The 26,122-nt window shown below is 42.1% G+C and overlaps 1 protein-coding gene across 1 annotated transcript in view; it reads left to right on the top strand.

The window, feature by feature from the left end:
* LOC116973783 (fibropellin-3-like) overlaps nt 1-26,122 on the top strand; it is a 112,788-nt gene that overhangs the window by 60,625 nt on the left and 26,041 nt on the right. The window lies entirely within an intron of this gene.

Raw genomic sequence — 26,122 nt, 5'->3', positions numbered from 1 at the left:
TCCTTGCCCTGTCTCAGTCTTGCCTTCAGGTCATTTCACCTCCTACAGGTCACCATTTATGAAGGCCCTCTTCTTCTGGTTGAGAAGGGCCTTTATGTCACTGTTGACCCTGGGCTTGTTGGGGAAACAGTGTACAGTCTGCCCAGGGGCAACGCTATTCACACAGAACGTTGTGTAGCTGTTAACACAATCTGTAAGTCTATGTCCTCTCCATGGGGACGACAGAGAGCGTCTCAGTATGTGACCTCAAAACAGCCCTGTAGAGCATCACAGGCCTCCTGTGACCACCTCCTCACTGACCTTGTGGTCACAGGTAGCCTCTGGACCATTGGCTTATACCTGGGTAAGAGGTGAACCAGGTTGCGGTCGGATCTTCCCAGTGGTGGAAGGGGTATGGAGCTGTATGCCTCTTTAACATTGGCGTACAACAGTTCAAATGTTTTCATATCCCTGGTGGGACAGTCAACAAACTGAATGAAAGTGTGTATGGTAGCGTCCAAAGTCACGTGATTGAAATCCCCCGAGATTTTGATGAAAGCACACAGGTGGTGTGTCTGGAGTCTCGCAGTGACTGTGTGGATGACGTCACATGTGCGCTGCGGGTTGGCAGATGGAGGAATGTAAACAGCCACCACAATGGCGTGTAAGAATTCCCTGGGTATTCCCCTAGTATGGATTGAGATCCACAGCCATCAGTTTAATGTCCGGGCTACACACATGCTCCTTAACCATAATGTGACCAGGGTTGCTCACTATGGTGCAGACCATGCTCCAGCTTCTTGAGGTTCCCCTTACAACAGGCCAGCATGTGCATGTTAAATCATAGTTAGATGTGCTGCAGCAGCATTTTGTAAAAAGGATGAATGGTTCTGTGATCTCGCCGATGAATCTGCAATATGTTTTGCAGCATTTACACTTCTGTGCATCTGTATCTTAGACAGGAGTAGATATCCTGCTGCCAAACCATTTTCTAATCCTTAAAAATTCCAAAGAGGAAGCAAAGATTCAGCAATTGGAATCTACATCCACTTTTCCTTGACTTTGCTTTGGGGAAATGGGAATACCCTGAAAGGATCAAGGTTAGAAAAAAATATAAGTGGTATAGGCCACTCTTCATGTCTGTAATGTACAAAGAGGTAGAACCTCACTCCTGAGCAGATTCCCAATAGACGACTTCTGATATCATTCCTGTGAAATGAACTGAATAAGGGGGGTGGGGTGTCGAATGGGATAGTGGAGGATGGAGTTAAAGGGAAAGGGTTTCTTAAATGTGTGAGCGTAGAGACAGAGGGGTGTAAAATGAGGGTAGAAGCAATAGGTAGCAAGGTGAAAAGTAAAAGTGACAGGCCGGAAAATCCAGGGCAAAAATCAAAAAGGGCCACTTTTCAACATAATTGTATAAGGGGTAAGAGTGTTGTAAAAACAAGCCTGAAGGCTTTGTGTCTCAATGCAAGGAGCATTCGTAATAAGGTGGATGAGTTGAATGTGCAGATAGCTATTAATGACTATGATATAGTTGGGATCACGGAGACATGGCTCCAGGGTGACCAAGGCTGGGAGCTGAACATCCAGGGATATTCAATATTCAGGAGGGATAGAGAGAAAGGAAAAGGAGGTGGGGTAGCGTTGCTGATTAGAGAGGAGATTAACGCAATGGAAAGGAAGGACATTAGTTTGGAGGATGTGGAATCGGTATGGGTAGAGCTGCGAAACACTAAGGGGCAGAAAACGCTGGTGGGTGTTGTGTACAGGCCACCTAACAGTAGTAGTGAAGTTGGAGATGGTATCAAACAGGAAATTAGAAATGCGTGCGACAAAGGCAAAACCATTATAATGGGTGACTTCAATCTACATATAGATTGGGTGAATCAAATTGGCAGGGGTGCTGAGGAAGAGGATTTCTTGGAATGTATGCGGGATAGTTATCTAAATCAACACGTAGAGGAACCAACGAGAGAGCAGGCTATTTTAGACTGGGTATTGAGTAATGAGGAAGGGTTAGTTAGCAGTCTTGTTGTACGTGACCCATTGGGCAAGAGTGACCATAATATGGTTGCGTTCTTCATTAGGATGGAGAGTGACATTGTTAATTCAGAAACAATGGTTCTGAACTTAAACAAAGGTAACTTTGAGGGTATGAGACGTGAATTGGCCAAGATTGACTGGCAATTGATTCTAAAAGGGTTGACGGTGGATATGCAATGGAAGACATTTAAAGACTGCATGGATGAACTACAAAAATTGTTCATCCCAGTTTGGCAAAATAATAAATCAGGGAAGGTAGTGCATCCGTGGATAACAAGGGAAATCAGGGATAGTATAAAAGCGAAGGATGATGCGTACAAATTAGCCAGAAAAAGCAGCATACCGGAGGACTGGGAGAAATTCAGAGACCAGCAGAGGAGGACAAAGGGCTTAATTAGGAAAGGAAAAATAGATTATGAAAGAAAACTGGCAGGGAACATAAAAACTGACTGCAAAAGTTTTTATAGATATGTGAAAAGAAAGAGATTAGTTAAAACAAATGTAGGTCCCTTGCAGTCAGAAACAGGTGAGTTGATCATGGGGAACAAGGATATGGCGGACCAATTGAATAACTACTTTGGTTCCGTCTTCACTAAGGAAGACATAAATAATCTGCCAGAAATAGCAGGGGACCGCGGGTCAAAGGAGTTGGAGGAATTGAGTGAAATCCAGGTTAGCCGGGAAGTGATGTTGGGTAAATTGAATGGATTAAAGGCCGATAAATCCCCAGGGCCAGATAGGCTGCATCCCAGAGTACTTAAGGAAGTAGCTCCAGAAATAGTGGATGCATTAGTAATAATCTTTCAAAACTCTTTAGATTCTGGAGTAGTTCCTGAGGATTGGCGGGTAGCAAACGTAACCCCACTTTTTAAGAAGGGAGGGAGAGAGAAAACGGGGAATTACAGACCAGTTAGTCTAACATCGGTAGTGGGGAAACTGCTAGAGTCAGTTATTAAAGATGGGATAGCAGCACATTTGGAAAGTGGTGAAATCATTGGACAAAGTCAGCATGGATGTACAAAAGGTAAATCATGTCTGACGAATCTTATATAATTTTTCGAGGATGTAACTAGTAGCGTGGATAGGGGAGAACCAGTGGATGTGGTGTATCTGGACTTCCAGAAGGCTTTCGACAAGGTCCCACATAAGAGATTAGTATACAAACTTAAAGCACACGGCATTGGGGGTTCAGTATTGATGTGGATAGAGAACTGGCTGGCAAACAGGAAGCAAAGAGTAGGAGTAAACGGGTCCTTTTCACAATGGCGGGCAGTGACTAGTGGGGTACCGCAAGGCTCAGTGCTGGGACCCCAGCTATTCACAATATATATTAGATCTGGATGAGGGAATTGAAGGCAATATCTCCAAGTTTGCGGATGACACTAAGCTAGGGGGCAGTGTTAGCTGTGAGGAGGATGCTAGGAGATTGCAAGGTGACCTGGATAGGCTGGGTGAGTGGGCAAATGTTTGGCAGATGCAGTATAATGTGGATAAATGTGAGGTTATCCATTTTGGTGGCAAAAACAGGAAAGCAGACTATTATCTAAATGGTGGCCGACTAGGAAAAGGGGAGATGCAGCGAGACCTGGGTGTCATGGTACACCAGTCATTGAAAGTGGGCATGCAGGTGCAGCAGGCAGTGAAGAAAGCGAATGGTATGTTAGCTTTCATAGCAAAAGGATTTGAGTATAGGAGCAGGGAGGTTCTACTGCAGTTGTACAGGGTCTTGGTGAGACCACACCTGGAGTATTGCGTACAGTTTTGGTCTCCAAATCTGAGGAAGGACATTATTGCCATAGAGGGAGTGCAGAGAAGGTTCACCAGACTGATTCCTGGGATGTCAGGACTGTCTTATGAAGAAAGACTGGATAGACTTGGTTTATACTCTCTTGAATTTAGGAGATTGAGAGGGGATCTTATAGAAACGTACAAAATTCTTAAGGGGTTGGACAGGCTAGATGCAGGAAGATTGCTCCCGATGTTGGGGAAGTCCAGGACAAGGGGTCACAGCTTAAGGATAAGGGGGAAATCCTTTAAAACCGAGATGAGAAGAACTTTTTTTCACACAGAGAGTGGTGAATCTCTGGAACTCTCTGCCACAGAGGGTAGTCGAGGCCAGTTCATTGGCTATATTTAAGAGGGAGTTAGATGTGGCCCTTGTGGCTAAGGGGATCAGAGGGTATGGAGAGAAGGCAGGTACGGGATACTGAGTTGGATGATCAGCCATGATCATATTGAATGGCGGTGCAGGCTCGAAGGGCCGAATGGCCTACTCCTGCACCTAATTTCTATGTTTCTATGTTTCTAAATCCCAGTGGCATTAAAGTTTAACCCTGAAAGGAAATACTTCAATTTACACATTTCCAGACCTCTGGGTGAAGTGCAGCCTGTGAGGTGCAGTCACTGTTCTAATGTCAGAAATGCCACAGCCAATTTAAGCACATGAATGTTCTGCAATAAAGCAACCACTGGGTGGACTGGTATATGGATGTTGGTTGCAGGGCAAGTATTAACCAGGCTACCAGGGACAACTTGCTGACTGTTCTTTGAGTCGTACAGAGATGCCTTACTGAATCAGGACCCTTGAACCATCAAGATAAGTGGGATCAAATAGTTAGGTGGGGTCTATTAAATATTGTAAAGGTAAGCTGCTTTACATTGCATCACTGGCCATGCAGTGTCAGCCTAAATTTTGTGCTGAAGTGGATAGGGACTTGAACTCAAGACCTTGTAAACTCAGAGGGTGGCTGTAGATAAAGGTGAGAGCAGTGCTAACTAGGTCAAAATAATACGTCATGTAATTTTCCCCCACTGGACATTATATTTGCCATAAAGTTGTCTATTTTAAATTCCATAAGCTTATTACTTTCACTCCTAATGCTTCTCACCTTGTTAACATTCATGTGTGAGACTACAGAATTATTTGCATATATTTTTCAGAATTGTTCTATTCCTATATTTGCATATGTGTCCTGCACTGTTGACATTATCTCTGACATATTGCTATGTTCGCTGGCTCCGTAGCATAATAAGAGGCAAACTTTCTGCCTCTTACAAGGTGCAGTTGACAAAGACATGATGAAAAGAAAAAAAAAGAGGCTTCTCAAATTTGGCAAAATATACTGCACATTCTTCATTCAGATTACAAAACGTTTCATGCCTTTACATAATGCTGCTGCGTGAGAAATGTTAATGCTATATCCTGACTGGCTGGTTCTCAAAATCGTTGTGAAAAGCATAGTCAAAATAAATACACATTTCAAAACCATGCCATCTTACCATTTTGTAACTGGATCATAAATAGCAAATCTCCGTGACAGATTCTGCAAATTGCTAGCCTGTGTTGAAGCTGAATAGGAAGATATTTAGTCGGCATCTAAATGTTGTGTACCTGAATGAGAGTATCAGTCGCCAATGCGGAGAAGTGAAAATCCTAAAGCAGAGATAATTCTCATCTAGATTAGCACAAAAGATTCACAGAGAGCTGTAGTTTAGGGGAATTAAACTATATTTTCTTGGGAATTTTACACGGAGTTCAAAACTAAGGGCATAAAAATAACAACAATAATGAATTCAGGAGATAAATGGAGAGACTGTTGAATATTTTGTCATATGGAACAGCCGTTTCAAACAAAAGATGCATTCAAGCAGGCAAAGGAATGTTGTCTCTGATATATTAGCCTAATTTCTCCCTCCATAGATGCTGCCTGGCCTACTGATCATTTCCACCATTTCATTAAAGAAATAAATTCAGGATGCAAAGAAACCCTATTTGGGTGAATCAAGGAGCAGCTCTTCTATTTAACATGAACCTGCCCCCTGTCTTGGGCTCGTTGAGTGTTTCAGCAATGGGGAGGGGCGGGCAGAGGAGGTGATTTTCCAGCTCCCAGCACTTTTGCTGTGGTGAGTGCTATAGTGAGACTGTCTCAATGCAGGCAGCCGGCTGTGGATCCAGTTTTGAGGTCCAGGCTCAATGGCTGCCTGAGCTGTTAATTTGGCAGGGACATTGTAACATATTTGACACACTCAGGGCATGTTAAAAAAAAACTTGCAAAAGATCAGGGTGGCACAGTGGTGCAGGGTAGCACCGAAGACACGGTTCCGATCCAGACTCCTGGTGCTGTCTGTGTGAAGTTTGCATGTTCTCCTCATGCCCGTGTGGGTTTCCTCCAGGTGCTCCAGTTTTCTACCACATTCCAAAGACATGTAGGTTAATTGGCCTCTGTAAATTGTCCCTGGTGTGTAGGATCTTCTTCTTGCGTATGGCGTGCACAGCCTAAAGTTGTAAGACAACTTGTTCTATTTGATCTTCTGTTTGTGCACGCCAGGTTGATTGCATTTGTCGAAACAGGTTGGACCACGTGTAGGTTGCAATCTCCCACCCTGGTGTATAGGATAGAACAAGTGTATGGGTGATTGTTAGCCGGCACGGACTTGGTGGGCCAAAGGACCTGTTTCCACTCTGTATCTTTAAACTAAACTAATTAAAAATATTAAGCTAGATTTATTTAAAAAGGACACCGGCACACCAAATAGCAGTGAAAAGTAATCAAAAGTAACTGTTACTTGGTAAAAAGGAATGACTTGGCTTCCCCTGGGTAGCCAATTTCACCCATTCCTTTGAAGAGGGAGAGCTGTTCTTGGACCTGTGGAAGATTGCGTGTCTCTGATGGTGACCATGGGAACAACAATGCACTAGGTGGCAACAGGGTGAAAATGGCCTTGGCTAATATCAGGCCCACACCAGTGTTGCAAACTGGACTTCAATAGGAATAGATAAGTACATTTGGAGTTGGGGCAGGAGATTGACCTCAAAGTAACTAGTGGTTGAAAGCTCATGTAAGTTTCCACATCTTTGTGATTCGACCAGTTAGTAAATATGATAGTGTAAATTTTACGCAGTCTGTTTAAACCACAAGTGACATGATCACTGCCAAGTGGTGCAAGTGTGTTACGTATCACTCCATCTCCAGGGCTGTTCCTGTGCACCAGGTACTCCTCCTGCAGCAAGGCACAGTAATATAAGATGGAGGATTGGTGAAATAGGACAAGCTCTTGAAAGAGGGAGGAGGAGGAGGACTCTCAGTGGGATGTCCTGTTCAGTCAAGGAGCTAAACATCAGCAAGGAATGAGAGAGGGATTAGCCCTTCAGTAAAGATGTCCTCAACTTCAGAGGCTGGCAATGGCTATTAGGTGTGTGAATGAGGTCTCTGAGACTTTCTCTTCAAAGCAAGCTGTTATGTTCCATCTGATGTCACAGAGCATTTGTTCAGTACAGTATATCCATTTGTGTTATTTCAGCTGTTCTTCTGATGAAAGTTACCATTGAAAACCTGCATTTTGTATTATCAGTCCCACATATCACCACGTGGGTCCACCACAGATGAAGGCGATTTCACACTCTCAACATGTTAATGTGCCACATGGACAGCGGAGGTCAGATTCCAGGACATCAGCAGCATTCCTTCTCTCTGTAATCTGCAGTTGTGCTTCCCCAACAATTTAAAGTTACAAGGGCTGGCACTTAAAAACTGATTTGTGATTTCATTACATTTGCAATCAAACCAAAGAATGCAGGTCAATGCCAGTCTTGATCCCATATCCATTTTGAGAGTCTGAAAAATGCAATAGTGGTAATATCTGGCAGCGCAAAAGAATGCCATTTGTCCATCCACTTCTGTGCCAGCTCTTTAAAATTGCTACTTAATTAACCTGACCTCTTTGCACAAACCTCATATCCCTGCATTTTTGTCTTCTTTTTCAAATATTTATCCCTTTCCACTGCTAAATCGGATTCCACCACTCTGTCATGCCGTGCACTGCAGTTCACAACACCAAAGTGCAATTTTTTTTTAAATCCGCATTTTTTTTACCTGTCTGGTTCTTAATCCAGGATCTGAATTGTATGCCTTCTGGTTGCCATCCTATCAGTTTGGTTTATTGCCAGGTGCACCGAGGTACAGTGAAAAGATTTCTGTTGTGGGCTAACATATGTGTTGCGTGCTAACTAACGTGCTTTCAAGATAACAACAAAATTGACAACAACTTACATTCACCTGACAGTTTCAATGGGGTCAAGGGAGTAAAACTTGAGAGGCAGAGGTTGGGGGAGGAAACTCCAAATCCTATGGCTGATGCAGATGAAGGTGCAAGTTCATTTGCAATGTAAACCAGCAAATAGTCAAAAAGACAGGTCGAGGAGTCTGAAACAAGAATTGGAGGTGCAGATACCCAGAAGATTAATTGAGAAACCTCTCTTAAATCACCCATTAAACTTACGTTCTGTTAGAAAAAGCCCAGATACTCCCCCATCTTTCCCTGAAAGTGAAGACTCTCATTCCAGATACTATGGTAGTAAATCTTGCCTATACCTTTGCCGAAACCTTGATGAAATTTCCTCCAGATTTGCAGCACAACACTAGATGCTGAACAGTTAATGACCGATAATTTAGCAGGAAACGGACAGCAGAGATTTATTGGAAAGCAGAGTTCTCTTGGTTGAAATATACATCTCCAACCATAAGCTTTTCAAATATGAATTGAGATGAACGCATCTCTATTCATCATCTGCCCTGTTCTTTTGAAGGTTGATTAAAACATTCCTCAACACAATGGAGACAAAAGATGTTGGAATCTGGAGCAATGAAAGGAGGAACCCAGCAAGTCAGGCAGCATCTGCGGAGATAAATGCGCAGTCAACACTTTATGTCAAGATCTTTCACCTGGACTGAAAATGGAGCGGGAAATAGCTAGCGTGAAGAGGTGGAGGAGAAGAGTGGGACAAGAGATAGCAAGTGATGTGTGGAAACAGATGAGGATGGGTAGATTGGCAGAGAGGGGTCAGGTGGGAAAGGTGAAGGTGGAAATAATGACAGAGGCTGGCGGGTGATTAATAGAGAACAAAAGGCAACAGATTATGTTATTCAGTTGCAGATCCCCCTCCCTCTGTTATTCCCACCTGCCACCATCCCTACTAATTTGGTTCTAGTCTTCATTTTTCTTTCCTTCTTAGATTCTCACATTCACAGACCCTTCTTCCCCCAATACCTCTCAGCCCTATGTAACCCCGTTTATTTCTCACCCCACAACCTAACCCATCTGCCTATTGCCAACACACTCCTTTCACTGGATTCCCTTGATTCACCTCTCCCCTTCCCTCCAGCCAGTATGATCCATTTGCAACCATCCCTCCTTACTTGGTTCTACTTTTCAACTCCCTTTCCAATGAGATTCCTGAATCTGTAGCCTTTTGTTCCCACCCACTATGTCCCAGGCACTGTCACTATCTCTACCCTTCCCCCTCCAGATTCCATCTACCAATCTACCCCTTCTCACATCTAACTACCTATCACTTAGTGGCTCTTGCCCCACCCTTTCCCCCCACCTCTTTATACTGGCTATTTATCCACTTCTTTTAGTCCTTCTGTTTTATTTCCCTCCACAGAGACTGTCTGACACGCTGAGTTCCTCCAGCAGCTCTTTTTTATTTCTCAACTCGACATTGTGTCCTTAGAAAGAAAGCAGACGAAGGTGCCCAAAAAATGAATGCACTTGTAAGCACTCAATGCACACTCAATCACAGAGTGTGTAATTTGACTGATGTACAATTGTCTATTTTAATTCTACAATTTACATGCAACAGGTGTCAGAGTTTCAAGCTTATTGAATATTATAGATTTAAATTATATGTAGATGAAAAGGTTAAAACCAAAAATGCATGCAATTTTATAATCCAAGAAAGCTGAAACAAGGAAGGGTGGAATGGATTTAATTTTAAAATTTATATCAGCTCAAGAACAAATGCAAGGGGTGAGGAGAGAAATTGCTTTCTCTCAGTTAACGCAGCTTTTGAACAATCATTACCTTTTGCGATCATTGTTTTTCTCAGCATAATTATTAATGTTGAATGCAACTGTTTTTTATCAACCAAAACAGGGTGGGAAAGCCAAGTTCCTTTTGCAGAAAGGTTCAGACATCCATTATTTTACTTAATTGGTATTATTATCTTCTATTTGAATTCACCATTACTTGTGCGTAATACTATAATTCAAATCACAATGTCAATAACTGTGCGGAAAAACAAGATCCAACATGAAGGTGTACATCAAAAAAAAGTTCAGATGCTGGAAATCGAAAGTAAGAATAGAGAATATGGAAATACTCAGCAGATCAGGCAGCATCTGTTGGAAGAGAAACAGTGCTAATGGTTCAGGTTAAAGACCTTTTTTCAAAATTCATCTTCGAGCCGAAATGTTAACTCCGTTTCTCTTCACGTTAGAAGCGGTCGGACATGCTGAATGTTTCCACCATATTTTAATTTTACTTTCAACAGGAAGGTGACAAGGGTGCCTGTCTGTGCAACTAATTGTCAGGAAGCTAAGCCAAGCTACTGCGATTTTGTTCCAGCTGTGGGAAGTTTGATTCCACTGCCAGCATCGAGCTTTAGTTTGATGTAGATGATGTGGAGGCCATTTGGCCCTCAGTTGGCTTTTTGACAGAGCAATCAAATTAGTCCCACTCCAGTTGTCATTTACTCATTATCCCTTCACACAACATAACCTTGTTGGTAATATTCTGAGCGACATTACTGTACTCAGATATTATTTTCTAGCAGCTTGTGGTTTGTTGACATTAACATTGAACCTTAAGAGATTATGCTCGTTTCATAATTGTGCAAATGCAGCTGGCCACAACTTTTTTTATTGGAAAGGATGACCTCCGAGCAAGTGTAAAATGTCTTTGCCTTGTTGATGATGGACTCTTCTTCACTTTCCTTGACACCTAGACTGACATTCTGCAGGTCTGCCAGCAAAGTCCTAACTTTGAATTATGACTGAATATCTTATTACGATTGCTGGGATGACCAGAAACCAGCTCACTTAGCATCCTATAGATAATACCCCAACTTATGTCCCGCACTTTACAGCATGGGAACAGATATTTGCATCTCCACATTAAATGCCATCCCCCTTTTCCCTTTAAAACCACCAATGTATTATTATATTCTCATATGTTCATAGGTTCTCCTTACATACACCACTTCCTGTTGTGGTAGTTGTAGATCAGTGCATGCTCCTTTAACATAGTGACCTCACCACTACTAACCACTCCCCATTGTCCCCTGTATAATTGTAGCTTCCCCACCTCCAGCTCGCTCTCTAGTTCCAGTGATGACCACGGACAGCTAGGGCATAATGTGTGTAGTGCCTTTAATAAAGATACTTAGTAAAAGACTTTGTGTGTCGAGCAAGACCTTTTACATGGTGTCAGAAGTGGGATCTGAACCCACGCCTCCATGGTGCTGCACAACGGCGTGGTGGTGAAGGGTCACAAGGTCGTGGTGCCGGCCGCGCTGCGGGATCATTACTTTCAAACCGCCCACAACGGCCATCCCGGCGTGGAAGCCATTTTGTCCCAGGCCCAAGCCCAGCTTCCCGATGACGGCAGCAGACGTGAGGGACGGCAGCTGGTCCACCTCGAACCAGCTGGAGTAGGAGTCCACCAGGACCAGGAAGTGTTTGCCACGCCATTCGAATATGTCAGTGGCGACAGCCATCCACGGCAACTCGGGAGCCGGCTGCTGCATGAGAGGTTGGCGCTGTTGATGGGGCCGGAGACTATTGCAGGCAGCACAGGCGGAGACCCTGTCCCGGATGTCCTGAACCATGCCAGGCCAGTAAAACTGGGCTTGGGCCTGGGACAAAGTGGCTTCCACTCCGGGGTGGCCGTTGTGGGCGGTTTGAAAGTAATGATCCCGCAGCGCGGCCGGCACCACGACCTTGTGACCCTTCACCACCACGCCGTTGTGCAGCACCATGGAGGCGTGGGTTCAGATCCCACTTCTGACACCATGTGAAAGGTCTTGCTCGACACACAAAGTATTTTACTAAGTATCTTTATTAAAGGCACTACACACATTATGCCCTAGCTGTCCGTGGTCATCACTGGAACTAGAGAGCGAGCTGGAGGTGGGGAAGCTACAATTATACAGGAGACAATGGGGAGTGGTTAGTAGTGGTGAGGTCACTATGTTAAAGGAGCATGCACTGATCTACAGTAGTGCATTCCAAACTCTCAATATTCACAGAAATGGGAGGTTTCTCCTGATTTTCTTATTGGATTTATGACTGTGCTCATTTGATGGTTCAAAGTACAAACTTCTGCAATGTACCTCTTATTTAGTTTTAAAGCTTTCACTTTTCTTTGCAGTCAGTTCAATCCTTGCTAATGGTTGTAGCTTTTTGCCTTCTTTATTTTTAGCTTTCAACGTCCCTCTCTCTTGTCATTGCTCTGCCCTTGTCGCTGATTTAATTCAACAAACAATTTGCATCAGATTTTTTCACTGACTTATAAATATTGCTATAAAGAAAATGTGTGATGTTGGAATCAAATAAAATATCAGCCTGAAGTAGCTAATGTATTTTCCAGTAGATTAGGTAATGAAATAGCACTTCTTACCAGATGTTCTTCTTTCATTTTGCACTGAACAAATCTTTCAGTGTAATCATCTGATCCTACCTGGAGCCATTTAACTTTTCCACTTGGATGTGCACTTTAAAAAGTTTTATCATAAATCAATTTAATTTTTTTGTACAAATATTATTACTGAGCATATATTATGCATGGACCTAGCACTGGACTCTTGGACCTAGATCCTTTCACCCACCATTAATACAGTGCCCTCTTTAATGTTTGGGACAAAGACCCCTTATTTAATTATTTGCCTCTGTACTCCACAATTTGAGACATGTAATAGAGAAAATCTGATGTGCTTAAAGTGCACATTGTCAGATTTTAATAAAGGCCATGTTTATACATATTGGTTTCACCATGTAGAAATTACAGCAGTGTCTATACCTAGTCCCCCCCAATTCAGGGCACAATAATGTTTGGGACACAGCAATGTCAGCCATGATCACAGTGAATGGCGGTGCTGGCTTGTAGGGTCAAATGGCCTACTCCTGCACCTATTGTCTACTGTCTATTGTCTATTTTAAATGAAAGTAGTCATGTTTAGCATTTTGTTGCATATCCTTTACATGCAATGACTGCTTGAAGTCTGCGATTCATGGACATCACCAGTTGCTGGAGTCATCTCTGGTGATGCTCTGCCAGGCCTGTATTGCAGCTATCTTTAGCTTATGCTTGTTTTGGGGGCTAGTCCCCTTCAGTTTTCTCCTCAGCATATAAAAGGCATGCTCAATTGGGTTCAGATCGGGTGATTGACTCAGCCACTCAAGAATTTACCATATTTTAGCTTTGAAAAACTCCTTTGTTGCTTTAGCAGTATGTTTGGGATCATTGTCGTGCTGTAGAATGAACTGCCGGCCAATGAGTTTTGAGGCATTTGTTTGACCTTGAGCAGATAGGATGTGTCTATACGCTTCAGAATTCATTATGCTACTACCATCAGCAGTTGTATCATCAATGAAGATAAGTGAGCCTGTACCTTCAGCAGCCATACATGCCCAGGCCATAACACACCCACCACTGTGTTTCACAGATGAGGTGGTATGCTTTGGATCTTGGGCAGATCCTCCTCTCCTCCTTACTTTGCTCTTGCCATCACTCTGATATGAGTTAACCTTCGTCTCATCTGTCCACAAGGCTTTTTTCCAGAACTATGGTTGCTCTTTTAAGTACTTCTTGGCAAACTGTAACCCGGTCATCCTATTTTTCCTGCTAACCAGTAGTTTGCATCTTACAGTGTATCCTCTGTATTTCTGTTCATGAAGTCATCTGTGGACAGTGGGGTCATTGACAAATCCACACCTGACTCCGGAAGAGTGTTTCTCATCTGTCGGACAGGTGTTTGGGGATTTGTCTTTATTATAGAGAGAATTTGTCTGTCTTCAGCTGTGGAGATCTTCCTTGGCCTGCCAGTCCCTTTGCGAATAGTAAGCTCACCAGTGCTCTCTTTCTTCTTAATGGTGTTTTAAACAGTTGATTTTGATAAGCCTAAGGTTTGACTGATGTCTCTAACAGTTTTCTTCTTGTTTCTGTCTCATAATGGCTTCTTTGACTTTCATTGGCACAACGTTGGTCCTCATGTTGATAAACTGGAATAAAAGTTTCCAAAGGTGATGGAAAGACTGGAGGAAAGACGAGGTGCTGAGAGCTCGCTTAGACCTGCATTAAGGAGGCAATTATTACGCACCTGAGTAATTACAAACACCTGTGAAGCCATGTGTTCCAAACATTATGGCGCCCTGAAATGGGGGGACTCTGTATAAACACTGCTGCAAACCAAAATGCATAAAATTGGCCTTTATTAAAACCTGACAATGTGCACTTTAACCACATGTGATTTTTTTCTATTACAAATGTCAAATTGTGGAATACAGAGGCAAATAAATAAATGATGGGTCTTTGTCCCAAACATTATGGAGGGCACAGTACATTTGCTAAAATAGTTTTACATGAGGGAACGTGATTCTTACTTGATTTGGTTTTCTGGGACACACTGCTTCATGGATATAGTAAGGTGATTTTGAATTCACCATGGTTGTGCATATTAACAGTCCACAATTTGAAGAGCTGCACATGAACCTTGCACTAATCTGCATTCACGGAAGCTCTCAAAGTAGCTTAACTCAACTGTGACCCTGCTGGATGTCATGAGGTGAATCTATTTGAATTGACAGGAAGTTGTCTGGTCACATACAAGTTGTAAGCCCTGCTGATTGATGCAAAATGCTGGAGTAGCTCAGAGGATCCGGCAGGATCTCTGGAGAAAAGGAATACTTGACATTTCAGATCTGAAACAGCGCCTATTCCTTTTCTCCAGAGATTCTGCCTGACCCACTGAGTTACTCCAGCATTTTGTGTCTGTCTTTCGTGCACACCAGCACCTTCCCACACATCTTTTAAGCCCAACAATTGCTGAGAGCTCCTTCGGAGTCTCGTGCCTTGGCTCTAAAACATTTAAAATCATAAATCTTTTCATTATTACATAAATATAAAATGAACTAACTTCCTCCCAATTAACTTTTTCAACTATGTATCAATATTTTGGATATCCTTTGCTGTTCATTAAAACACCTTCTCAATCCTCAGTCCTCTGAGTCTGAAGAAGGGTTTCAACCCGAAACGTTGCCTATTTCCTTCGCTCCATAAATGCTGCCTCACCCGCTGAGATTCTCCAGCACTTTTGTCTTCCCAATCCTCAGTCTTGCTTCACAAAATTATCAGCATCATTGGTCAGTCAAACTTTATCCTTCCTAAGTTAGCTACATTTGGAACAGTGTTCCTGTGAAGCAGTCATTTCTCTATGAAAGGTAATTTTGTAAAAAAAAATATTTACTTCATTGAGCTCATCTAATATCATACTTCTTAATGTAATTTACCAATTCAACTTACGCATGTACTCCTTATATCTTTGCAATTGGCTTTATTTAGGATTGAGAGCCCAGTTTTAGGCTTGTGAATGTCACAATCTAACTGCAGTTTCTTTGGTTCAGTTTAGCAGCAGCAGTATCGAATATGCCTGCATGACAAATGATCACTCCTGTGCACGCAGGATCTTTTGCCTGTATGCGCACAACGTACTTGGAAGTGCTCAATCTAGAATTTCAGTATGTATTTGCACAGCAGAATGTCCTGATTGTGCTTGGCAATTGATTTTACACCGCAGTTCATTCCCACAGCACATAAAAATACATGTGCTGCATGGTTGACTCGCTCAGCCTTTTTACCATTTCTAAGGCAATAATCCCTTAAACATTGCTTTCTTCACATCTGGCCTGTTTCAGCAGAGTAGCTTATCAATTCAAGGCTCAACTTTTCAACATTTTTCATCCTCCATTGCATTCTGTCCACTCTTCTGAACCATTTTCTTTGGCGGATGACCTCCAATTCCTTGTCTTGGTGTTATCTTCATGCACAAAATGCTGGAAACACTCCACATATGAGGCAGCATCTGCAGAGAGAGAAGCAGATGCGGCATGGTCTACTGAATTTGCACAGTATTATCTGTTTTTATTTGAGATTTATAGCATCTGAAGGTGTCTTGGGGTTTTCACGTGTCTTCTTGGCCACTGAACAACACATTGGATGTCACAATTGAACCCGACCTTTCCCAAGCATGATATTTACTCACAGATAAAAATGCTGATGGAATGCACAGGGTAATCTGGGATAAACAAGGTGTGCTTTGGCCAGATTGTCTGGGATTTATTATATTGCTTACTGGCTTACCTACTTCCTGCACAAACAGTGAATATGATTTAAAGGCATCATTCATTGGCAGTTGAGTGGTATGGGGCAACCTGAGGGAATGATAGGCACAGTATAAATGCATTTAACTTATTTTAACCTAACCTAATCTTTGGAAGAGCCAGTAAATTCTAGAATGGACATTCATCCATTGTAATTATGCATTGCTGAACTGTGACGTTGGATGCACTTGTAATCTACATGTTCTCAGGTCCAAGGACAATAAAGTATGTGTCTGGCCCAAATCCCCATACAATCCAGACTGCATAGAATCAGAAATCAAACCTGCAACCTTGGACAGTGTGGAATTGATCAGAAGCCGGACTTACCCAGTGAGCCAATATAAAGTAGACACGGGAAGCTTCTCTGCAACAAAACCTTTACTGTGTTTTCCACGTTGTAGACATTTGAGTCAATATATCAATGTTATCTCTGCCCTTGCATGTCGATACCTTCTGTGGTGCTCTGCAATGATTTAAAAATAAGTACCTGAGAAAATTCCACCAAGGAAGTGATTTATTCTAGTTACAAGAAACAATAACAGTCATACACCTGCAGAGAGTGGTGAACACAGCCCAGTCTATCACAGGCTCATCACTTTCTTATATCCAGTCCATCTACATGGTATGTTGCAATGGTAAGTCTGGAAGTATTGTCAAGGATGCCCACTACCCTGGCCATTCCCTTCCCTTGCTTCTTCCTTCTGGGAGAAGTAACAGGAGCTTGAAATCTAGACATCCAGGTTTAAGAACAGTTTCTTCCCCGAGTGCTATCTGACCCATGAGCCAATCACCTCTTTCACACCCTATTCTAGGAGATCCTGCCATGTACTAAGCATTCCCATAAGGTTAATTTGATGGTTGAGTTGGTGGTAAAGAAGGCAAAAGCAACGCTAGCATACATTTGAGGGGATTAGAATATAAAATAAAGGATGGTCTAATGAGTCTGGTGAGGCCATATTTGGAATATTGTGAGCTGCTTTGTGCCCCTACATCTGGGGAGGGATGTGCTGGTATTGGAGAGGGTCAAGTGGAGCTTTTCAAGAATGATCCCAGGGGTGATTGGATAAACATATTAGAAGTGATGGCTCTGGGCCCATACTCACTAGAGTTTAGAAAGATGAGGGGGGTTTTCATTGAAACCTACTGGATAATGAAAGGCCTTGAGAGTGGGAGAATCTAGAACCAGAGGGTACAGCTTCAGAGTAAAAGGACATACCGTTAGAATGGAAATGAGGAGGAATTTCCTTAACCAGAGGGTGGAGAATCTGTGGAATTCATTGCTGCAGACGGATGTGGAGGCTAAGATATTGGGTATTTTTAAAGTGGAGATTGATAGGTTCTTGACTAGTAAGTGTGTCAAAAGTTATGGAGAGAAGACAGGAGAATGGGGTTATGTGGGAAAAATTGATCAGCCCTGATCATATGGCAGAGTAGACCGAATGGCCTATTCTGCTCCTAGCCCTTCTGGTCTTCTGATACTCTGATACTTCTGGTTATTCCGTTATTGTACTTTAATATTATTTTGCACGACATGGCTTTTGCATGACAATCTTCCACCATTCAGTTTTTTTTGTATTTCATCATCGTATTAAAAAGCATAAGGGATATATGATTTTATATACAGTACTTTGCATAAATCCAAAAGCAGTGACTTATTTATTCAATCTCTATATATCACAGGTAGGCTCCAGCTAGTGTAATATGTAACACATTAAAATATGACATTGTAAGATGATTTGGGGATGAGTGGGGCAGTAGTAGTTCAGAGAGAACGAGGAAGAGAGAGACAGCTAGCATGTAGAGAAAGTATAATTTAAGCTGAATGGAACCTCCTGAAGCAGTTCCCAGTGCCAGACTCCCTGGACCAGATCCCCTCAACCAGTTACACCAAAACAGCTCTACATGCACATATTGTAGACCACACTTGGTTTGCATGACATGTGAAATGTCATCAATTGGGTAAGTCATCACCAATTGGCATAACTGCTCCTGGAGTCTGGCATTCTCCACTGGTACCTGACCTTGGGAAAGAGAGATTAACCTTGGCAAGGTTACAGAACTGAAAATATTGCAGAGATAGAAACATAGAAACATAGAAAATAGGTGCAGGAGTAGGCCATCGGCCCTTCGAGCCTGCACCGCCATTCAATATGATCATGGCTGATCATCCAACTCAGTATCCTGTACCTGCCTTCTCTCCATACCCCCTGATCCCGTTAGCCACAAGGGCCACATCTAACTCCCTCTTAAATATAGCCAATGAACTGGCCTCAACTACTTTCTGTATTTAATTTATTTTTATTGGAGGAAAAAAAAATGACAGTACATCTGACGTATTGCATTACATTTCCCTCCATTTTGTTTTTTATATATAATAACAAAATAACCCTTACCCACCCTCCATAAACACTCTTTGGCAGCTAATGTTTTCACAATACAAATATATCACAAATACAAATGCACATATTAACAATACTAAAATAACAAAACAGAATAAAGGCGGCTCCCCACTTACTGTCAAGTGCCCTCAGTCAATAGGTAGTTCCTTTAGACCCTCAAAGTATGATAAAAAGGGTTCCCATTTCAAATAAAACTTTTTCACAGACCCCCTCAATGTGAATTTAATCTTTTCTAGCCTTAATAAAAACATCACGTCTTCCAGCCAAGCAGCAGCAGATGGAGGAGCAAGATTAGCTTTCCAGACCAGCAAGATTACTTTCTCAACTACTTTCTGTGGCAGAAAATTCCACAGATACTACTTTCTGTGGCAGAGAATTCCACAGATTCCCACGACCTGCCAGGAAAATCACCAAAGTATTGCATTCTGTGTTTGTAAACGTATGGCTGAGAGGATCTTGTCCATACACCCCTCTGCATTCGTGTGTTATCTGCGTGACATAGAGTGACCTGGATGACTTTGAGTGGTATGCTTTGTGAAGGGCTTTCCAAAGAAATAACTCTAGTTTCTAAATGTTAGTGGATATCATTAAACTTGAGCTAGGCCACGTTCATGTTTTGAGTTACTTATCCAACGGCAATGAGTTGTGTGTCTGAAGAAGGGTTTCGGCCCGAAAAGTTGCCTATTTCCTTCGCTCCATAGATGCTGCTGCACCCGCTGAGTTTCTCCAGCTTTTTTGTGTACCAGTTGAAATTCAAGCTTGGCAGTTGAGGAACCAAAAAATAATAACGAAATAAATCTGTTTAATTTTAAAAAGCTAATCTCAGTAATGGTATCCACGAAACGACCAAATTGCTCTTAAATTTGCTCATGACATTCTGGAAGAAAATCGGCTAACCTTACTTATATATGACTCCACACCCAATACTATGATTGATCCTTGTTTGCCTCCTCTGTGCCAGGACAATTAGGGATGAGCCATAAATTCTGGTAATAAATAAAACACAAGTGTATCCTGGTTCTGTAAAGATGAACTTGTTTGGCTTTGGGCACCTGGGACCTAAGGTTGAAGAAAGACTGCAGGGGCTTGAGTTGTTTTCATTGCAGAAGTCAGGTTACAGAGGCATTATTAGAGGTTTTTATTGTATGAAAGATTTTGAAAGTAAACAAAGAGAAACTGTCTCAGTTGGCAGATTGTTGTTAACTGAAGGACATTTTTTTTTCAAAGATAATTGGCCAAAATCTAGATTGAGAAGGTGGTGATAAGAGGAGATGAGATTTTTATATGCAGCGTATTATTATGATCTAGCGTACACTGCCAGAAAGCCAGATGAAAGCAGATTAAGTGGTGAATTTAAAATGGGAATTGGATCTATATTGAAACAGAAGATATTTTGCAGGGCTATGGGGAAAGAGCCAGACTCAGTATGATTACTCAAATGATTTCCTCTGTTGTAAGATATATGATTCAATTGTCCACGGTGGCACAAACATTTCTCATTATGCCTAAATAGAAACTAAATGCAGTGTTGTGATGTGATTATGTTTTTCAACACAATTACTCTATCAGGATTAAATTCCAAGTCCTGTTTACTTACAGGTGTATTATCCCATGTGAAAATTAATAACGTCAGTCCTGGGCTCATCCTGTATTACTTGGAACCTGTGTTCCATTACCCAACTCACAGGTTAGCTTGAGGAGGGAAAGGGCACATTGTTATCTTCAAACAATGCCCCTGTTTGAAGATAATCAATAGTTGCTTAATTTTGGGATTGAAAATTTTGAGCTGGTCCTGTCGTAAGTAAGTAAGTAAGTTTATTGGCTAAGTATTCACATACAAGGAATTTGCCTTGGTGCTCTGCCCACAAGTAACAACATGACATACAGTGACAGTTACGAATGACTCAGAAAACACTAAACATTAATAATAATAAAACATTAATGATAAAACACCATTGATCAAGCATATGAACCAACAAAATACCAGATCAAAGGAGGCTACAGATTTTTGGCTGTTGAGTAGAGCAACTACTCGTGGATAAAAACTGTTTTTATGTCTGGCTGTGGCAGCTTTGACAGTCCGGAGTCGCCTTCCAGAGGGAAGTGATTCAAAGAGTTTGTGGCCAGGGTGAGAGGGGTCAGAGATGATCTTGCCCGCTCGCTTCCTGGCAGGGATTAGCTGATCCTTCTTGGTGCGGTCTCTGATCCTTTGCATTCTCCGCTTCTTGACAAACAAAAATGAGCACCTTATCCAGAGGAAAATCTAGCCAGAGTATAGCTTAATCGTTCATGGCTTCCTCTGGCTACACCTTTACTTTTCCATTGTTGACCACTACCTGTTAAGTGATGTATATGAACTGCAAACAAAAACTGCCAGAAATGCTCAGCAGCTCAGATGGCGTCTGAGAGAAGAGCAGCATTGTTTCTTGATCGAGACCCTTGATCAGAACTAGTTCATCCTTACCATGGACAAGCAATCAGTCTGCGCCTCCATCTCACCTCAAGGGAGTCTGAGGGCTCTCCGCTTCATCCTTGAACAGAGCCAAGTCAAGTCAAGCCAATTTTATTTCTATAGCAAATTTAAAAATGGTTCTCCTTGACCAAAGTGCTTTACATTAGTGCAGATACTAACGTGCTACAAAGAGTGGTACATAGATCAACAATACGTACATAAATACATACATACAGCGCTCCCTTAGAGGACCTCAAGAAAGGCTTGAGAGTAAAAATAAGTTTTAAGTCTAGACTTAAAAGAGTTGATGGAGGGGGCAGTTCTGATGGGAAGAGGGATGCTGTTCCATAGTCTAGGTGCTGTAACCGCAAAAGCGCGGTCGCCCCAGAGCTTATGCCGAGACCGCGGGATGGTCAGTAACCCTAAGTCGGCCGATCTGAGGGACCTGGAGGTGTATGGTGGGTAAGCAGATTTTTGATGTAGGTGGGGGCAAGCCCGTTAAGAAAGGGACATAAAGAAGGAGCTTGAAATCGATTCGGAACTACACTGGGAGCCAGTGGAGAGAGGCCAGAATGTGATGTGGTCCCTTTTTCGGGTGCCCGTCAGGAGTCTCGCTGCGGCGTTTTGGACCAATTGCAGGCGGGACAGGGATGATTGGCTGATGCCAGTGTAAAGAGAGTTGCAATAATCAAGGCGGGGGGAGATAAATGTGTGGATGATCTTTTTGAGGTCGTCAAATTGGAGGAATGGTTTCATTTTAGCTATCATCCGAAGCTGGAAGAAGCTGGCTTTTACCACAGCATTGACTTGTTTGTCAAATTTCAACGCGGAGACAAGTATCACGACAAGGTTTTTGACGTGAGGTTTGAGTAGCGGAGTAATGCTTCCAAAGCTGCCTGCTAAAGTTTTGATGGTGTCCGAGGGGCCGAGTAGGATTACCTCAGACTTTTGTTTAGTTGAAGGCAGTTCTGGGCCATCCAACACTTTATATCCTCGAGGCAGTGGATAAGACTGAGTAGATTTGATCAGTTGTTGGGTTTCAGGGGAGATAGAGTTGTGTATCATCTGCATAGCAATGGAAGGAAATGGCGTGCCTTTGAATGACTTGGCCTAATGGGAGCATATACAAGGAGAAGAGAACGGATGGAGCCTTGTGGAACCCCACAGCAAAGTCTAGCTGGGGAGGAGAAAGAGTTAACCATATAACCATATAACAATTACAGCACGGAAACAGGCCATATCGGCCCTACAAGTCCGTGCCGAACAACTTTTTACCCTTGCCTGCACTCATACCATAACCCTCCATTCCCTTCTCATCCATATGCTTATCCAATGTATTTTTAAATGATACCAACGAACATAGTTGCCTATGTTTGTAGAGGAACTCCTATCTTTGAGGTAGGAGATGAACCAGCTCAGGGCAGTGCCATCAATACCAACCCCCACTCGTCCCTCCTTCAATCATCGCGCTGAATCATCATGTTCCGCCCCATTGCCTGCTGACCGACATCTCTCTTGTCCAATCAGCCCTCAATCAGCAGTCCCACCTCCACTGTCTCGCAGAAAGTGGAGATTTTAAAATACGGATGACAAAAACTTGGGGGGAATGTCCCCCACCTCTCAAAACATGGGGGGGACTTGTCCCCTCTGCCCCCCCCCTCCAGGTTTTCCGCCCCTGACTGCGTTGGTGTTGTTTTCTGCAGACATTTATCCAGATTTTAACTCAATTTCCATGCTGCTCTCATCTTCACATGGTCGATCTCGGACTCTTTCTTTCCCTTTTCTTTCAGGGTATAGGCTAGCCACAAGCATCCATTACAAACCCATAGACTCCCATAGCCATCCTGACTTTGCTCTCACCCATCCAGCATTTTATTAGGACTCAATTCCATTCCACCTCTTCCATTTCCAGCTTCTGCAGTTAAAAAAAAAAATTAAGCAAGGTATATATATACTGTCTTATTTGATTTTATCTTGCATCAATTCAAAGATTTTTTTTAGATTTAATATCCTTTTGGGACTTAGCAGCTTCTTAACATTTAAATAAATTAAGAATTCACTGGATCCAGCTGAAATAGCAAAGGAGTCTTATCTGCACACAGTATTGAACCAGAGCACATTAGTTCAATTTTCACCCAAGCTGCTGAGAATTTTCCTTTAGTTAATCGATGGACAAGGCTGTCTGTTCCAATAGCTAGAAATGTGGAATAGAGGAGCACGGAACACTGCCTGACCTTCAACTTTTGAATGTGATACTTCCAGTCATTGAAAATTGGCACTTCTACCAATTCACTTTCTCTGGATCACTGGATATCAATTACTTTTTATTAAAGACATGACAAATGATTAAACAGAAAATTACTGGATATAAAGTCAGGCTTCATTGCACTTGGCACACAATGAGTGGCTACTGATTTCTCAGTGTCTGATGCAACTCCCCATCCAACAGCTGCTGTCTAACTGATGTATTTCCCTAGTACTTCAGGAATACTATTTACTGTACTCCCAAGCCCTGTTCCTCTCAGGAGGTTAGTGTATCAGTCTTGTTCTTTTTTAGTTAAGAATATGTCTAAAACGACTCACATAGGTGTATTTTAAAAAAAAACTCATAGATATTGTTTGAAGCACCAGATTATTTTATCATTTTTCATTGGTTAGAGAAAATTTCCCCTGCACTACTTCTCCTGTCTTGTTCTTTAATCCTCCTCAGTTTCACCAAACAATGAGCTGTGTTGCAATTTAATTGTCTTCTTATTTCCTTTCACCTTCCCTTTTCTCTTTTGTTTGAATCCTCCTCCATTATTAATAATAATAATAATGGATGAGATTTATATAGCGCCTTTCTAATACTCAAGGCGCTTTACATCGCATTATTCATTCACTCCTCAGTCACACTCGGTGGTGGTAAGCTACTTCTGTAGCCACAGCTGCCCTGGGGCAGACTGACGGAAGCGTGGCTGCCAATCTGCGCCTACGGCCCCTCCGACCACCACCAATCACTCACATACATTCACACACAGGCAAAGGTGGGTGAAGTGTCTTGCCCAAGGACACAACGACTGTATGCACTCCAAGCGGGATTCGAACCGGCTACCTTCCGGTTGCCAGCCGAACACTTAGCCCATTGTGCCATCTGTCGTCCCGACATTAGATATTAGTTATTATTAAGGGTTTATTAGTCCTTAACCTTGATGCCTTTTGCTGTCTCTTCATTTTCTAATTTATATCCTCTCCTTGAATATATTTGAGAAGATATACTCAGCAATGTGAGTGATATTTTAGAATGGTATTTCTAAGCGAATTCTGCAGGATCTAAACATACTTCTGTCTTCCATGTGTCTTCAAAATTGACTACCTTACTGGGAGCTTATGTGTTCTCCTTCCTATGCTGATATTTTCATCTGAGCACTTAGAAGTCAACATAATCATTTTGCCCCTGATCAAAGTTTGACTTCATCAACTGAAACACTCGACTAAGCATGTGTTATTAAAGTCTGATATTCATATTTATATTCACTTCATTCAGAATGATCCCCTTAACTGAAAAAAAAGACTTACAGTTCTTAGCAGTTCTTGCCCAATTACCTCCTAAAATTGTGCCCCCATTCCTCTTGTTATTTCCTCCTTCCTCTTCCAGACCCTCTCCTTGCAGCCCTCAGTCCCAACCCTGAAACCAATCACAGTGCCAACCCTGCATGCCCAAAGGCATATGCTTTGGACTTGCTGCATATTGAATTTGGCAATGACCAACTATCAATATAAGCATTTGCAGCTCCCTTGTTTAAACCAACCTCTTTAGGCATGGAAAGGAAAAGCAGGAGATTTAAGCTGAATAATTCATTTTGATTAGTGTGATCAAAGCAACTAATTATGAAAACAAAAACAAGTAAATGTAACCTTTGAAGTTCCTGCATTGCAAAAATGTATGAACTGAAATATCAACAAAGTACTCAAGAAAGTTTTTTTCCATTTTAATATCCATCCATCAGATGGATAACCTTTATCCATAATAGTTACTGTGAACCAAGAGATGTTACTTGAAATCTTAGCAGTGGACTTATTTTGGGACAGAACACTTCTGCAAAGACCATATTTCCCTATGACTCAACTGTGATTGTCGTGGTGATATGATTGGCATTATTACCTTGCTAATGATGATAATGCAATTAGATGGGTAGGTCACTCCCACTTCTCCCCTCTCCTAGCAGGCAAGAGGTGCAGAAATTTAAAGACACATACCTTCAGATTTAGGGACAGAGTCTTTCTATCTGTTAGCAGGCAACTGAACGGCCCTCTTATCAACTAGAATGTGGTCCATCTACCTCGTTGGAAACCTTTGAACTATCTCTAATCGGACTTTATTGGACTTCAATGTTATATCTTGCACCAAATGTTGTACCTTTTTGTTGTTCATCCATGCACTGTGGACGACTGTATTGTATTCACGAATCGTCTTTTCTTTGACCGGAGAGCATGCAAACAAAAGCTTCTCAATGTACCTTGGGACACGTGACAATAATAAACTGGACTAAACTAGCTAATCTTGGCTGATGGTACACAAAATTGCTGGGGAAACTCAGCGGGTGCAGCAGCATCTATGGAGCGAAGGAAATAGGCGACGTTTCGGGCCGAAACCCTTCAATCTTGGCTGATAATGGTTCTTGGTTCTTGGTTTCTTGGTCCTCCAAAAGATTCCAAATGGAATTTAAACTGGAGGTGGTGAAGGGAGGGCTTAAGCCAGAAAGGGTTATTGGGAAGAAAGAGCTACTTTCTAATGAGCAGGCAGTACTCGCCTGGCAGTGAAAAGGCACCTTGGTAGACTTTTTGGAGCTTTTCTTCCTTGCCAAACACTCTTTTATTTGGGTATTCTTTTCTTAAATAACAGCAACAACCTCTCTTCAAAATTAGTCACTCTGCAGCTCATATTCCAGAGTTACGATAAGTATGAATATAAATCATTTTTCAAAAACACTTTTTTTTTTTAAAAGGATAGATTTATGTAGTTTAGGTGATCAGAAAGAATGTCAGAA

Source organism: Amblyraja radiata, chromosome 5 (genome assembly GCF_010909765.2).
Source record: "Amblyraja radiata isolate CabotCenter1 chromosome 5, sAmbRad1.1.pri, whole genome shotgun sequence".
NCBI classification, from domain to species: domain Eukaryota; kingdom Metazoa; phylum Chordata; class Chondrichthyes; order Rajiformes; family Rajidae; genus Amblyraja; species Amblyraja radiata.
The sequence above is the reverse complement of the archived record's forward strand: the minus strand, read 5'-3'. Positions and strand labels throughout refer to the sequence as shown.